This window comes from Musca autumnalis, unplaced genomic scaffold (assembly GCF_047663935.1).
Source record: "Musca autumnalis isolate F117 unplaced genomic scaffold, ASM4766393v1 scaffold_5, whole genome shotgun sequence".
Taxonomy (NCBI): Eukaryota; Metazoa; Arthropoda; class Insecta; order Diptera; family Muscidae; genus Musca; species Musca autumnalis.
In genome coordinates, this window is record NW_027412088.1 from 143,318,487 (window position 1) to 143,336,451 (window position 17,965).

The 17,965-nt window shown below is 35.5% G+C and overlaps 1 protein-coding gene across 5 annotated transcripts in view; it reads left to right on the top strand.

The window, feature by feature from the left end:
• The window catches only part of Fa2h (Fatty acid 2-hydroxylase), a 54,375-nt gene that overhangs the window by 12,570 nt on the left and 23,840 nt on the right, over window positions 1–17,965 (top strand). The gene's annotated exons all lie outside the window — the stretch shown is intronic.

Genomic DNA, 17,965 nt, shown 5'->3' on the forward strand with positions numbered 1-17,965 from the left:
TGTTGCCATATTTTCGGAAAATATCCCAATTATAATAAAAAATTTACAAAAAAGTGTCCAATTTTTGCGATCATCAGAATAGGTTTGAATCAAATAAAATTGAAAAATTGTACTACGCATGCAAATATTGCGCAGTTTTTTGGTATAGTTTAGTAAAATGGAACATTCTGATAAATCGTACAACAAAGTTGACCCGCTTTATTAGGAACGTGGGTTCAATTCTCAACCTGGAAAAGTTACCAAGAACTTTCAGATAAAATCAAGAAATATTCCAACAAAAACGTTTTATAAACCTGCTTTAAATGACTTTTTGATTTAGTTAGATCTCTTCTGAGCTTCGAAAATTGTCTGAAAGCAAATACGAAGTGTTGCCATATTATTATGATCGATAAATTGGAAAGGTCATTGAAAATAGTTGGTATTTTAGTTCAAGGTTCATTTTTTAACTATCCTTGCAGTAAAAATTTAAGTATTATCATGCTCACAAATCCACCATAGTTGACCACATGTATCATAAATGTTCAAAAATTGGTCTGGAAGAATGTTTCTTCGACGACAATAAAGTAGAAAATTGTAAATCAAACTTAAGTCATAGGGGCATGATATCGCCGACTTTTATAGTGCTGTAATACCTATATAGTCAGGTCAAATTGCTTTTTTCTGTTAACTAGTCATAAAACAAACACGAATAAGTCCAAAAGAATGGACTACTGAGGTTATACAGCACTATAAAAATCGGCGATATCATGCCCCTTTGACTAAATTTGATTTACAATTTTCTACTTTTTTGTCGTCAAAGAAACATTCTTCCAGACCAATTTTCGAACATTTATGATACATGTGGTCAACTATGGTGGATTTGTGAGCATGATAATACTTAAATTTGTACTGCAGGGATAGTTAAAAAATGAAACTTGAACTAAAATACCAACTATTTTCAATGACCTTTCCAATTTATCGATCATAATAATATGGCAACACTTCGTATTTGCTTTCAGACAATTTTCGAAGCTCAGAAGAGATCTAACGAAATCAAAAAGTCGTTTAAAGCAGGTTTATAAAACGTTTTTGTTGGAATATTTCTTGATTTTATCTGAAAGTTCTTGGTAACTTTTCCAGTTTGAGAATTGAACCCACGTTCCTAATAAAGCGGGTCAACTTTGTTGTAAGATTTATCAGAATGTTCCATTTTACTAAACTATACCAAAAAACTGCGCAATATTTGCATGCGTAGTACAATTTTTCAATTTTATTTGATTCAAACCTATTCTGATGATCGCAAAAATTGGACACTTTTTTGTACATTTTTTATTATAAGTGGGATATTTTCAGAAAATATGGCAACATCGTCAAGTTTTTTCTTGGGAATGTTGGCATTGTATAGGACTCTCAAAAAGTAAGTAGTATGGATCTGCAACACAAACACATCAGAAGATACCTTAACATATAAAAAGAAAAAAATTCAAACCTATTCAGATGACCGCTAGTGTACATAAGTATGTATGTAAATTCCGATATTAAATGCGATTTCTTCCTTGTCCAATAAAATAATTCCATTCAACTTTCCGATTCAATTATAAAATGTATTGGGCATTAATTTTACTAAAAAGCACAATTTCTTTAAGAAAACACAAAACACTGATTTATTCACTCACTTTACCGTCTTGACTCTACAAAGGCAACTAAAACACTGAAGAAAGAAAAAACAAAATAATTCATACCATTTCTTCTTATCCTCTTCGCCTGCTGTTAACAACAACAAAACAAGAAACACACGAGTTTGACGCATACACGCCATCAAAGCACCAAAGCCCCCTTCTTCGCTTCTACGTCTTCTATTATACAATACACACAACTCTTTGTTATAAAAGCCGCAAAGCCGCGAGAGCACTGTTATTACTCTCATTGACAAACATCCTCTCTCCACCCATGAAAAAAATGTTCTAACATAAAAAATATGTTTTACCCAAACATATCAAATTGAAATATGTTACAAAATGTTGCAAACATATATTTGTTTGGACCCAAACATATTATGTTTGGATCCAAACATATATTTGTTTGGAACCGCTCCCAAAAATAAATTTGTTTGGATCCAAACATATTTCTAACATAAATTTTTCTGCGTGTAGAAGGTAGAAATGACAATCAGCTGTATTTTTACTTTTTTGTAAATTTGGTTTTCAAAATCTAATAGGATCTATTCATGAAATTTGAAACTTCGAAGTTTGCTACCTTAAAATACTTCTTTTCATCCTAAACGTGTAATAAAAAGGACCTACGACAGTTCTGAATGCTTTATATTTATATTTTGATTCATTTTTTTTTTCTATTTTAGAGGATTTTCAATATGTATTTATGTTTTTACTGAGAAAATTTTTAAAACGACCCTCTATTATTCAATATTTTCTTTGGCATTTAATTTTTAATAACAACAATGTTGTTTTTGTAAATTTGTTAGTTGTTGTAATTCATGCAACTACCTTATATATGTAAATGTGCCTTGATATCTGCGAAATAAATGACTTTTTGCCCAAAATACTTGCAAGTGCAACGTAAGTTTTAAATTGTCAACTTCATTAAATATACGTAAAATAAATCCTCATAAAACAGGTTAACTTGGAAAAAGCTCAAATGTAAACATGATATTAGGAACAGTTTTAATCTCTGTTCCAGTTCAGTGAAGCTAGAAAAATAGCGAACCGTCAAAAATTGCTCCACATACACAGCTTCACAAGTTCTCCACAATTTCTGCCCGCGTTTTAAAATTTTATTGCTGAAATGTTGGAAATACTTGTTATTTTTATTTTTTTTTTTTCATATTTGTGGGCTCACTAGGGAAAGTTAATGTTGCGTAGGGATATATGGCGAGCGAAGCTAACTAGGACATTGGGTCCACTATCAAAAAGTGATAATACCACTACTACACACAGAAAAAAATTGCCTCTCTAACATATGTCCCAAAAATATTTATATAATATATGTTTGGGTCCTGCAAACAAATATATGTTTGGGCGCAAACAAATACAAACCCAAAAGCCACAAAAAAAAACAAACACATGCACCAGTGGGCGCTTTCTGAGAGCAAAGGAGCGTAAATGTCAATGTGAAACACATTGAAATGTATGCTCACTTGCTCTTAGCAAGCGCTCACTGGCTATTTCTAACATGTAACATTTATAAATGGGGGTGTTTTTTTATTGAAGGGCATAGAAAAAAAGCAAAGCAACAAAGACACATAGGTACACACAAAATTCCAAGGAAATACATAACACACTTTAATAAAAGAAAAACTGAAAAAAAACTGAAAACTGAATGAAATAAATTGTAAAAAGTCGCACCTTTAAAAAGAAAACAAGTAAGAAAAGCGTTAAGTTCGGTCGGGCCGAACTTTTTATACCCTCCACCACAAATTTCAGCCATTTCGGTGGATTAATGTGGCCACAACCTTCAAAATACCGAAATTCGGAAGGTACCGTTCTATGGGGGCTATATGATGGCGTGGACCTGTACCTACAAATTTCTGGGGGAAAGTTTTATACCCCCAACGAAGACTAAATACCAAATTTCATCCATTTCGGTTGTGATAATGAGGCCAAAACCTTCAAAATACCGAAAATCGGGAGATATCGTCCTATGGGGGCTATATCAAAACGTGGACCTATATAAACATTTTATGGTAGAAATGTTTCTTAGCCTCTGGAAACACAAAATACAAAGTTACAACCGATTCTTTGGTCAAATGGGTACTTTATAAGGGGTCTTATGTGGGGACTATACCGAAACGTGGACCTATATAACCCAACTTTGGTAGGAATGTTTTCTGGCCTCTGAAGACACAAAATACCAAATTACAACCAATTCTGTGGTCAAATACATACATTCAAAATCTATTAAAATGACGCGTACTTTATAAGGGGTATTATGTGGGGACTTTACCAAAATGTGGACCTATATAACCCAACTTTGGTAGGAATTTTTTCTGGCCTCTGGAGACACAAAGTACCAAATTACAACCAATTCGGTGGTAAAATGGGCCAAATATCTTAAAAATTCCTTAAAACGACGACGCGTCACGCGTCATTTTGTATGGGGGCTACACGATAGCGTGCACCTACATAGCCCGCTTTCAATACCAAAAGTCCTACGTAAATATAACATATTTTCCCAAAATTTCATCAACCTACGTCAAGCCGGACGCTAGAGTGATTTCCACAGACGGACAGACAGACGGACGGACATGGCTATATCGATGTAGAATTGCACGCTGATCAAGAATATATATATACTTTGTGGGGTCTACAATTAGTATTTCGAGTAGTTACAAACGTAGTGACAAACTTAATATACCCCCATCCTATGGTGGAGGGTATAAAAATTATATAGAAACATCGTTGAACGGTTCTTCTTAGTTGAGAAATAAAACACATTTTCTTCAAAGTTGAAATCATCGACGGGAAATCGGCATCTGGAATCAAATGATGATATAATATAATAAATGGGTACATCTATATTTCAAATATACATATGTATGTAAATGAAAAATGTATTGATGTAATTACCAATATTAAATGCGATTTCTTCCTTGTCCAATAAAATATTTCCATTCACCTTTTTTATTCAATTATAAAATGTATGTATTGCATGTATGTGTAAAATGTAAAATGTATTGCGCATTTAATTTACTAAAAAGCACAATTTCTTTAAGAGAAGACAAAACACTGATTTATTCACTCACTTTACCGTCTTTACTCAGCGATGTTCTCTAGAACACTGATGAAAAAGACCAACATATTTAATACCATTTTTTTCTTTTCCTCTTCGCTTGGTACGTTGGTTGACAACAAAGCACGAAACACACGTGTTTCACGCATTACACCATGCACACAGCTCTTTATTATAAACCAGCATTGCGCAGCCCTGTTGTTACTCTCTTTGACAAAAATCCCTTCACCCATAAAAATATATTCTAACATAAAAAATATGTTGGTACCCAAACATATTAAATATAGATATGTTACAAAATGTTGCAAACATATATTTGTTTAAACACAAACAAATTATGTTTGGATCCAAACATATATTTGTTTGCAATCAGTCCCAAACAAATATTTGTTTGGATCCAAACATATTTCTAACATATATTTTTCTGGGTGCAGGGTTTCGGAGTCCGAGTCTAGGAAATTTTGCTGTAGTCGTAGTCAGAGTCGTGAAAAAAAGCTCGACTCCAGACAAAATTCTTTTTTCTAAACTTACACTGTGAAACACGAAAATTATTAACCATACTCATCAACTTTCGCGGTTATAGGTCTCCAAAGGTTTGAGGCTTTGATGTAGAAAGGGTCATTTAGTCTGGACTATATCTTCCAAACTGTTAGGAAATTTGAATTTATCTCGGAGGCAAAGTTGTAGCTCTTGTCTTAAAGAAGAATTGTGAACACATATAACCAATCAAGCTTCATCTGTAAGGTCAAAATCGCCATGATCAAATTTCTTTTAAAATTTTTTCTCAAGTTTTGTTATACAGCTTTCAAACCGATCAAATTTGAAGCAAGCAGCCAACTACAAAAATGTACCTCAGATCTCAATAAACATCTTTCTAGAATATACGAACCCTGAAGGAACAGGTCTTAATGTTCAAAATAGCAAAACAATTGCGATTTTTATCCTCTTTTCTCGGCTTCCGCTCCATAGATATTAAACCGTTTAAAATTCAAGAAAACAATCAACCACAATAAAACAATCAAGAAAACAATCAATCGATGGGAAGATGAGAACTTTTATGAAATACAATATTTTTCAAGAGTTGCGGGCTCAAAAATGGACGACACGTTTTCGAAAAAATATGGAAAAATTCGCCATGTTGCCCGGATTTTGCCCATTATTCAAAGCTAATGACATCGCTCTATGGATAGTGGTTTGACTCAAACAATAAAGTTATTGATCAGCAATTCCAATTTTATGGACTTCGAAAATTGTATGTTTTATTCTTATGCTTAAGATTGTATCAGTCAGCTGTGCCGACTCAGATATACCCTCAGCCTAGGACCTAAAGAAAAGAAGCAAACACAATACTTTTGACGTTTCTAGGGGCTTTTTGAGTTTTTGAACCAATTTCTTAGGAAGTATGGATTTGTCCCAAAAAAATTGTACTGTTTTAACTAGGGCCGCAAACAAAATTGTTGCTGGACCGATATAGTCCACATTTCAACCTGATACATGACTAGATGAAGTAATACGATATGCAAAGCTAGGGCCAATCAGAAACATCCTTCGGGAGTTAAGACATTATCTCAGTAAGTATAAACTTGCCCCCCGACAAAATTTGTATCGTCGTAAAGGGGACCGTAAAGACAAATTGCTGAAAAAAATTTCAAATCGATCCGAGAGGAAATCAAAAACTTCACTTTTTCCTAATTTTGTGTGGAACCCGTTCTATGCCTGGAAGTAATATTACCATATGCAAAATTATGACCGATTCGGTTATTCCCTTCGAGAGTTATCGTGCGCACCATTTTAGCGATAATTGTTGAACTTTTGTGGGGAAGGTACCGGAAGTAGTGGACCACCGGAAGTAGTGGTCCATCTTCGAACTTAAACTAAGTTTGAAAAAAATCTCGAATGCCAAATTTAGGACTTGGTCAGTGGCTTCGTTCGAAAGTTATCGTGCGCACCAGCCAGCAAGCCGGACCCTCTTTAGCCCAATGGCTGAGGGTATAAAAATGGGACTTTAAAATAGAAAATATACTTTCGCACTTAAATAAAACAGAATAAAAATCCGTCGTTAAAGACCATGTTTTTGGTGCGGCTCTATAACTTTTCCCTGAAGACACTTTTGTAGATTAAAGTTTTTTCCAAATATTTTGTAATTTATTGATTCTTTAAAATCTAATCGAATTCTGATTCTATGGTATAAAAGTGACGGGCATAGTTTATTCATTAATTTAATATCAGTTGTTATAAATGTAAAAAGATATTTCCCGATTTCCCGGGAAATATGATTTTGTTTCCCGGGAAAATCCCGTAACCAAAAAACCGAGAATTCCCGGGAATTCCCGGTGCGGGATTTCCCTACCCAAAACCCTACCGAGAGCACAACCTGCTGCAAAAAAATACATGACGATCCGAGAAGTGTTCCTAAACTGCACTTGTGTCAAAAATTTTGAATTTTTGTATGGGGTGTACCAAAAGGAATGAACCGATATATTCCAAATTCGAAGCTGATCTATGTATGTCTGATGGAAATATTACGATTTGCAAGGTTTGGACCAAATCGGGTTCTCCTTTCAATTGTTATGGTGTGCACCATTTTAACGACAATGTTTGAACTTTTGTAGGAGAGGTACAAAAATAGGGTATCGATTTGGCCCATAAGTTTGGAGAAAATATTGCGAGAACCAAATTTTGGAGCAAATCGGTTGAAGTGAACGGGACATCTAGTGATCAGATCTGGCATCAACATTTTCAGGTATCTTGGTATCTACTATGCTCTATGTCAATCCATCCTCCATTAACATCTGATTATAATCCGATAATTTTTTGTATTTTAAGTTTTCGTTTTTTAAATATGTATTTTGTATGTCTTAGCACTGTGCGTATGATTGTTATTAATTAGAAAGATAATAATAACAATCATACGCATTGTTAAGAAATGCTGATCTACTCAAAGAGCGTCGCAAAAAGTCAGTTTCGAGAAAAATGCGTTTTAAGTTTCCGATTAAAATTTTACTTCTCAACTTAAAAATATTATTACAAAAAAATAAATAAACAAACTACTCGGACATATTTAAAAAAGCAAAGATATCTGCTAAATTTCTGTGTGAGATCAAGCATGATTTAAAGTGTTTTAGTGATCCATAAACTCAAAAATGTGTGCCAAACTCCTAGTGAAACAGTTGTGCCTCTCAACTTCTAATAAACACTTTTATTACACTCGAAGCAAAGCTATCAGCTAGTTACTATGTAACGCGTTTCTTTAAATTTTATTCAATTTAGCTACTGCTTATGAGAAGCGAGATTCTCTTCTAGAACTATATATATAATTGTTCCACAAACATCCCATAAGGGACAAGGGAGACTTCTCTCATATCAATGAGTGCACCCCGATTCATATTAGCTCAATGTTTATCGCCGAGTCCGAACGGCGTGTCTAAGACACCACTTTTGTAGAGAAGTTTTTCATGGCTGAAATACTCAGGAAATGTCGCCAACATTACTGAGTGTTTTGATGTTGCCTGGCCGGGGAATCGAACCCACGACCTTATGTGTGCAAGGCGGGTGTGCATACCATTGCACCACGGTGGCACCCTCTTCTAGAACTAGGTGCTTAAAAAAGTAGTAACCAAAAATATTTACAGGGTTTGGATTTCGAAGGTAACTTTCAAATTCAATACAGAGTTGTATTTTAGATTTTAAACTAGGTTTGCATTAATATGTAATTAAATATATACTTTTACACTCATATTTTTACAATTCATAACTTTTAAATTAACATACTAAATAAAATATTTACAATATATACACTGAACCGCTTCACTAGTATATACATTTGACAGAAGATAAATAGAAACTCAGAACAACGTGATTTAAATGCTGGTATGAACATGGCATTTTTGAGTTATGACACTCTTTGAGTAAATGATCGAAATATTAACAAAAACAAGTAGGAAAAGCGTTAAGTTCGGTCGGGCCGAACTTTTTGTACCCTCCACCACAAATTTCAGCCATTTCGGTGGATTAATGTGGCCATAACCTTCAAAATACCGAAAATCGGAAGGTACCGTTCTATGGGGGCTATATGATAGCGTGGACCTATACCTAAAAATTTCTGGGGAAAGTTTTATACCCCCAACGAAGACTAAATACCAAATTTCAGCCATCTCGGTGTGATAATGAGGCCAAAACATTCAAAATACCGAAAATCGCGAGATATCGTCCTATGGGGGCTATATCAAAACGTGGACCTATATAAACACTTTACGGTAGAAATGTTTCTTAGCCTCTGGAAACACAAAATACAAAGTTACAACCGATTCTGTTGTCAAATGGGACTAATACATTCAAAATATATTAAAATGACGCGTACTTTATATGAACGTTATATGGGGGCTATACCAAAACGTGGACCTATATAAACCAACTTTAGTAGGAATGTTTTTTGGCTTCTGGAGACACAAAATACCAATTTGCAACCAATTCGGTGGTAAAATGGGACAAATATCTTAAAAATTCCTTAAAACGACGACGCGTCACGCGTCATTTTGTATGGGGGCTACACGATAGCGTGCACCTACATAGCCCGTTTTCAATACCAAAAGTCCTACGTACATATAATAGATTTTCCCAAAATTTCATCCACCTACGTCAATCCGTTCGGACGCTAGAGTGATTTCCACAGACGGACAGACGGACAGACAGACGGACGGACATGGCTATATCGATGTAGAATTGCACGCTGATCAAGAATATATATATAGTTTGTGGGGTCTACAATGATTATTTCGAGAAGTTACAAACATAGTGACAAACTTAATATACCCCCATCCTATGGTGGAGGGTATGAAAACAAGTTAAAACACAAAAATTAGTTTCAAAAGCTCACACCAACGGCGTTTGCACTAGAGCTTTTTGGCGGGTTAACCTTCTTTATAAGGATTTATTTGAAGTATACGCTATGGAATTGATATTTGAAACCCAAATCCACTGGGTTAATCCTGTTAAGTGCAAACGGCGTATTATTTTCCTTTTCTTCGTGATAATAAATACTTATATTGTTTAGTACACTCTAAGCAGCCTAAAGCCCGAGGAAAAACACTTTTTTGCTTTTGCTTTCTTCACACTTCAACCACTATGTCTTTTTTGGAAAGATAACACTATGCAACACTGAAAATGCAAACAACTTTTAGTATGCATTTTTTGAAAGTAAATATTTAGACTACAAAAACCCTAGTACAGTTTTGTCCTGTCAGATCCAGTTCGGATTTTATGGCCTCGTCTAAACCCGGGCTAAATCTACACTTTTTTGCATTTATCAGGTCTTTATCTCAAAAACGAATGAAAAACTACATAAGAAAAACTCCATCTAGGGCATCCAAATCATAATTGCTGAAATTCTGGTCAGTATCGGCTAAACTATTGGGAGTTGAACCAAGTAACCTTTTGCAAAAATCTTTCAAATAAAGTTCTCAACAATTCTTTAGAACATTCTGAAACTCTAAAATGCTTACTTCATGTTGTTTCAGCGGTATTTTGCATCATATCTTTTACAACACGTATTTCAAACACAGTTCACACCAGCAGTTTATTCTCGAATTTCGGATTTCTCTATATAATTGACATTTTTATTAAATCATCGTTGAAAAATGTACTGAAAACAACGGCATAGAGGCATTGTATAACAATGACATGTTCTGAAGAGTTCTGTATTATATTCCAGGGAATATTTTTCCGTAAGAAAATATTCAGAAAAAGTTAACGGTTTTGGAGATACGGTGCGAAATGTATAAAAATTGTGGAACTTTTGCATATTTTTTGAAATTTGAGGCAATAAATGTAGTTTTTCGAGTTCATTATTTCTCCAAATATTTTATTCTTGTCCTTATCTACATATTTGTCTCAGAAGTCAGAAGAAGATTCGCATTGGTTTCAGAGATATAGCCCCGAATTTCTTTAAAAACTCAATATTTAACCATGTTTAGATGGGGCCATAAAATCCGAGCTGGATCTGACACAACAAAACCCAACTAGGGTTTCTTGTCGTTTGGGTCTGTACTTTCAAAAATTCCTCAGTTCGAATTGTTTGCACAAGATCATCTTAAAAATGTTGCACAGTGAAATATTCGTTGTGAAAAAAGTTTTGCCGGATTAAAATTGAAAATCTATGAAATGCCTATTTTTTCTCTACATTTACCGATATAAAATAAAAACTCTTTATAAAGTGACCTAACAAAACCAAATGTTTTTTCGTGTTCCATGGACTCCAACAAAGCCGAATTCGTACATCAGAACCTCCAAATAGTTTTGTTGCTTCACAGTGTTATTAAGAAGTAAGGAAAGTATTTAGCCAGGGCCTGGTCATGTGATACCCTACACCACTACCCCGTGCATATGCTTTCTACAGAACAAATTTTTTAGGAAGGTAGTAAAGCTATCCGCAATCCTTGCTTATAATACCAGATTAGGCTAACTGAACCTCGGGTCAGAAGGTCTTCTTTAGTATTGGCCGTTATTAATTAAAGCCCCAAATCAAAATTGTATGGCATCTCCGTTGTTTGACCACCTTCGTCAACCTACTTTGTATCAATTTAAAGGGTGAAATGTTCTAATTTCATTGGTATTTCATAAGAAATATATGCTTTGTTCCAGAAGTTGCAAGACGCTACTATTTTTTACTACGATAGCATTTTTCCCTTTATGTTATCGGAAAAAATAGTAAAAATTAGTAGATTCTTGCAGTTCTGGAACAGACCAATAATAATATCCTCCTCACATAGGGGTTCTAGTTACTTACATCGGTTTCTAGTTACTTACATCGGAAAGATTTCTAGATGCTCTTGACAAATAGTCAATTGTACCGATTTCAATTAATTAGTGTGTGGTTTGATCGACGTGTGAAACATCACTGTCTTCCTATGCAAAAAGTTTAATAACATAGTACAATAAAGGTCTACAATATGAAGCCTCGCCAGCTTGCTCTCATGCCTTGCTCCAAATCTGACATAATAAAAATAAAAGAATAAAGAAATTTGACCCAATTTCGAACTAGGTTGCACCTTTATTTTTATTTGCTTAAAATTTTGATCATTAACGAAATTTGTCGGTAAGTTACCGACCGGAATGAAGTTGTCGCTAACCCCTACCGATCGCAAGCGTTGTCAACTTTTATTTCAAATTTTCATTTCATAATTATGCGTTTTAATTTTACCGATTTTTGTCGGTAGCGGCAAAAAAAAAAGTTACAGAATCACACTGCAGTTTCCTAATCTATAAACCACATTTTTTCAAACATCGATTCCAAGAAAATTATAATAATCTGTTATATCCAAATGTTTCGAAAAAAAACTGTGTGTTGTTTTACCGTTACTGGTACATTTCTACTAATAAAATCGTATATTGTTTCAGATCACTAATCAGTAAAAAAAAAACATTGTGTTTGTAATATTTTTTACATGTAACGCGAAAACTAACGCTACTTGTAATGCTACATTTCAAACAATAACAACTATTGTTCGTAATTACATAACATTTTATTTATCAGCTATTAAATGTAAATCCATTATAAACAGTCATATTAAATTCTGACCTTAGAGCACGTTTAGGCTAGCGTTTATTATCGTGATAATTACTCTAAATCAATTCGTTTGGCAGATGAGTCCATACATTGTTGGACAAATAAAAGGAGTTATAAGGGTACAGTTTATATGTGTCTTAATAATACGTTTACATTTACGAAATCCACTCGATTTCAACTGTCAATTCCTTTGCTTAGGCCATGTTTATATGATAGCTTTTTGGGGGGTTAACCCTCTTTATGAGGATTTATTTGAAATATACGCAATGGAATTGACATTTGAAACCCTGTGGGTTTGTTAAATCCGGTTATATATAAACGTACTATTATACGTCAAATGAAATCTAATGGAGATGAGTTTTCATTTGACGTATAGACAAAGGAATTGGCAGTTGAAATTCACTCGGATTCGAAAATGTAAACGTACTATAATACTAATAACAAAAAATTGAGATTTATAGATTTTTAGAGTACAGTACGTTTAACCGTGATTGAGTTAACAAATCCAGTGGATTTAGTTGTCATTTTAAACAATATATGTCAAAACAAATCGAGATAATGCACTTAATCATCGTATAAGTATGAATTGTTACTGTGAATTAATGGTATGAAAACGTAAACAAAGCTGTTGACAAATTGAAGAACTTTCAATCAAAGTAGTCTTGATGTTGTAGATTCTGGTTCACCTTATTAGTTGCATCATGGCCTAAACCAAGCTGTAGGGTATTATATTCCATTGTGAATTTGTTAGTACCATAGAGGTATTCGTAGAGTGCAATTATATAACACCTTTGGTTAGTAATTGGTATGAAATTAAACGGGAACTCATCATTCCATGTATTATTGAAAATAATGCACCTAGTTCATTTATTTAATTGACATTCATGGACACGTGACTTTGAAACATTAGTTTGTTTATATGTATTTTCCATAGGGATAACGAACATAACCTCAAATTAAGTTTGCTCGTTTAATATTATTGCTGTTTCACATATGACGTTAATGACATTTTAACTACCTGAAAAAAATATTCAATTAATTAAAATCGAAATGGTATGGTGAATTATCGCTATGTAAACACATGTGTATGAACATGAACTGTCAGTCATAATTTTTATTCTTTAGATTTCTGTTATATCATATAGAAAATACATATGGATTGTAAATGGGTCAAAAGAAACCATTAAAGAACAATTAGGACACAATATACAACATAATTATACACCTTTCAATATGAATTAATGACCTACATTAATCAGGAATTATAATAAAAATGTCAACGATGTACTTTGAACAAAAACCATTGTTAGCAATCTGCTAATTAATAAAACTTCCATAATTCTCAGTGATTTTATTACCCAATATTTAATATTTTAAAACCTAACTTTATCTTCGAATCCTTTTTATCTTAAAACCCATATCATTCATTGTCGATCTTTTCGAAAACCTATGAAATATTTTAACCCATGGCTTCGCATATCAAATGCCTTTTTAGCCGTTACACTACAATTTAATGAAAAATTACACTTGACCTCTGGAAAACTTTCTTTAAATGCGTTATGGCAAGTTCTTAATGACTTTGAAATATTTAACCATTTATCGAACTATATTTAGAAAAGCATTTCACACACGCACACACACACATCTGACCCACATTGTTTAATTTTATGACTTGTGAAATTCTATCCTTGCAAATAAATTTTTAATAAAATTGATTGGTGTGAGACTCGCATCACACCTTTGAATAATGTATGAATGGATAATATTGACTTTTGCTTTTTCAATTGAAGGTATGCAAATCCGCATACAAACATACATACATTTTCTTCGTTTCGTTGTCCTTAATCGCCTCGAAATGAATTGCTTTCAACAAATTGAATTGTACCATCTATTTTTTTCAAACTTTTCTTATATTAAATATGTAGTTCATATAGTGCTGATCGAATTTTATGGAGTAGGTGCCACCGTGGTGCAATGGTATGCACACCCGCCTTGCACGCTGAAGTCGTAGGTTCGATTCCCCGGCCAAGCAACATCAAAACAATTTTCAACGGTACCAAAATACCCCTCACTAATGTTGGCGACATTTTATGAGTATTTCAGCCATGTAAAACTTCTCTACAAGTGGTTTCTTAAGACACGCCTTTCGAACTCGGCGATAAACTGTAGGTCCCATATCATTGAGCTAATATAAATCGAGCTGCACCCATTGATATGAGAGAAGTCTCCCTTGACCCATCTGGGATGTTTGTGGAACAATTATTATAGGTACCTGAAAGAATGGTACGGCATAGTCCATCTTGGTAATTGAATTAAGTTTGGGAGACACCCCTTCCTATAGAGATATGCCACATGGGGAAATATATTACATGAAATTATGCTCCTTACATGGGCGTAGCCAGGAATGCTTTTTGTCGTTCGAGGAAGGGAGGGGGTGGGGGGTGGGTCAAATGCTTGATTTTCGAAATATTCACAATTTTTAACATACAAATGGACTATTTTGTAGGATCTAGGGGAGGGGGCTGCCCCTCCCTAGCTATTCCTGGCTACGCCCATGTGCTCTCTTAGTCCCGGTCCACACCAGAAAAATTGCATGCAATTATGCGTCCCTAGATGGAGTTCCATACTAGAGTAATATCATGAAGTTGCTACAGTGGGGAACTCGATTTAAGATCACCTAATTTCATGGCATTTTTTCAATGAAATTACTCCAGTGTGCACCGGGACTAAGATAGAGTTCCTTAGGTCCGGTCCACACTAGAACGATTTCAATGGAATAATTTCAGTAAATTTTATAAAATTACTTTAGTATATCCCATTCCACACTAGAGTAATTTCACTGAAAGTTTGGCGTGAAATTTCGCTTTTTTTTTGGAAAAACACATAATTTCAAGAAACTAATGTACACGGTTTCATGTGTTTGTCAACTTTACCTTGTCGAAACATCCGTATGAAACAAACAGACCGTTTTATTTTACACTATCTTTTAATTTCATGATTTTTTTTAATGAAATCACTCTAGTGTGGACCCTGACATACTAGAGCAATTTTATTAGTGGGTAACTCAATCTACGAACCCCTATAAAAAGGAAAAGTTTTCACTGAACGTTTAACCCTGCAAAAGCTGTACTGCAAACGCCGTTTTATTTTAGTTGGCCACCGTTGGATTTTTAGAGCTATTGCGTCATTATGTGAGTTAGTATGGTATCCGGGGTCCGAGGACAACATTCGCACGATAGTTGTTTATGGTATCTGCGACTGCATCTGTGTGAATTCTATTTAAACCTGCTTGTTGGGCTTGATGATCTAGAATGATGACCATGAAGAGGGTCCTATCCACTATATAATGATTAGTATTGCTCTCACGGTAACACACGAGCAAGTACTGCAACAATAGCATGCCATTGTGTAGCTGTACTGGAAAAATCTTGGTTTCCTCATGTAGATTATCCACTATATCCGCAGGTCACACTGAGGCCTGCCACAGACCGACATATCGCAATATATGAGGTCAACAAAGTTTCTTTATCTGATGGGGACTTTGTTCCTACATCTCAGCCTGTCATAGATAGCTGTGACATACGCGGATGACGAATGTGACTTTAGAATTTTGGGGTAGGTAGTGGTCGGAGTTCTGCTATCAACGATCACGACATTTAACTCAGTTCTCATCACTGCGGTCCATGTGGTGAACAGAGTGGCTGTAAATTTAGTGGCGGAACTCAAAGAGGACTTCATCCTTTCACAAATGACATCAAGGAAGATACGTGACACCAAGATCGTACAATCACCCACATACGTTACGATCTCAATGTTGTCTGGGGGCGGGCGGAATACAGGAGAGGTAGAGGTTAAACAGATCCGGAGATATCACCCCACCTTGGGGAACTCCTTGATTCACTCTACTGAGCTTGGACTTCTTGTTCCTGAATTCTACGTACGACTGGCGTCCACACATATAATTGATTATTCAAAGTTTCAAATTTGGCCGGAGGGTTGTCTGCTCGATGTCCCCAAATAGCGTGGAGTGCTTGACAGTGTCAAAGGCTTTTGATAACTGCTGTGCTGCTTACGAAAACCATGCTAATTATGGGGAACTGGATAGTTTTTTGTAAGGCGGCCATCAGACCATCTGCTTTTTCACATGTATGTTGAAAAAGCAGATGGTCTGATGACGGCCTAAGTAGGTGTAATGCCTTCTGAGTCTTTACTACGGTCGAAAGAAAGCGAAATCGATCGGTACGACTCACCTTTGCTAGCATCCTTGATGTTTGATGCCGGGTTGTCAGCCGCTAACCGAAACACTGTGGTTTCGGGTCAATCCGGTACGAAAGAACCCGCTGTCGTGGGGTTCTTGCTGGCATCCTTGCCTGTCTTCAGTATTGCCAATTTGGGTTTTAAAGTAGTATTGCCAATTTGGGTTTTGGTCTATTTTTCAGATGTAAAGATGTGGGTGGCTAGCGACAAATTGAGAACGTTGGTGAGATATTCGACTCCCGGCTCATCCAGATGTTTCAACATTACTATGGAGTTAAATCAGAGCCCAACGCTCTGGATGATTTGGCTTTTTGGCTTGGTGGTTCTCATCCCTGCGGTCCATGTGGTGAACAGAGTGGCAAAACGTGACTGAGGTCGTATCTTCCTTCATTCCATGGTTCGAGAGTGACTTAACCGTTGCTAACAATTTACTTATTCTGACTCAAATGTTGCAACTCTTCAGATGATCTAGACGTTTGTTCCGCTTATGCTCACCGACTAACCTGTTAACTTGTAGCGTCAGCTCCCTGACTCTGGGGTTGGTTCGACGTAGCTTATCACGCTTATTTGCTAATCCCGTCACCTCTGCTGGGAAATTTGGTCTCATTTCGTGTATTCTACCAACAGGTATATAGCGAGCGACTGCAGCAGTGATTATGTGTCGGAATGTCCTTTCTGCTTCCCTAACATCAGAAGAGTTGTGCACATCTCTGGTGACTATTGGACACTCTGAAACTAGGCCAATGGCTTTCCCATGATTGATAAAAGTGTGGCGTTCAGTAGAGTTGGGCAATGTAGTTCCCAGAGCGGATCGATCTTTCTAGTTCCTTTGCCCAAAAGGAACTAGTTCCTTATTATAGTTCCAAATAGTTCAGAGACTGATATAGTTCAACGAATCTTTATCTTTCATCGTCCTTTTCGTTCCAAATAGTTTTGAGACCGAAATAGTTCAACGAATCTTTCATCGTTCTTTTTGTCCCTTCGTTGCAAATAATGGATGAATTGACATAAAAATAAATTGCAGCCAATAATCGGCAACGAAGAAAGATTGACGTAGGCGTTAAATTAAAGGAACGAGAAGAACTAAAGGTACTATATAAACGCATGAGTTGGATATAGTTCCTTGTCTGGTAGAGTTTCTTGGAAATAGTTCGTTTCGGAACTACACAACTCTAGCGTTCAGAGGTGATGAAATCGGGTGGTCTGCTGATGGAGACAATTATGGGGAGGTGTTCTGATCCAAGAGAAACGACGGATTGTCAAGTGACGTTATTTGTCGGACCAGGTGACACGATGGTTATGTCTGGCGAATTATGACACCTGCACAAATTCTGGTCTTCATTGACCGAGCAAAACATAGAGTTATCAATCTGCTTAGCCAGCAATATATCCATTTGGTAATTTCCGAGGACCGAATGC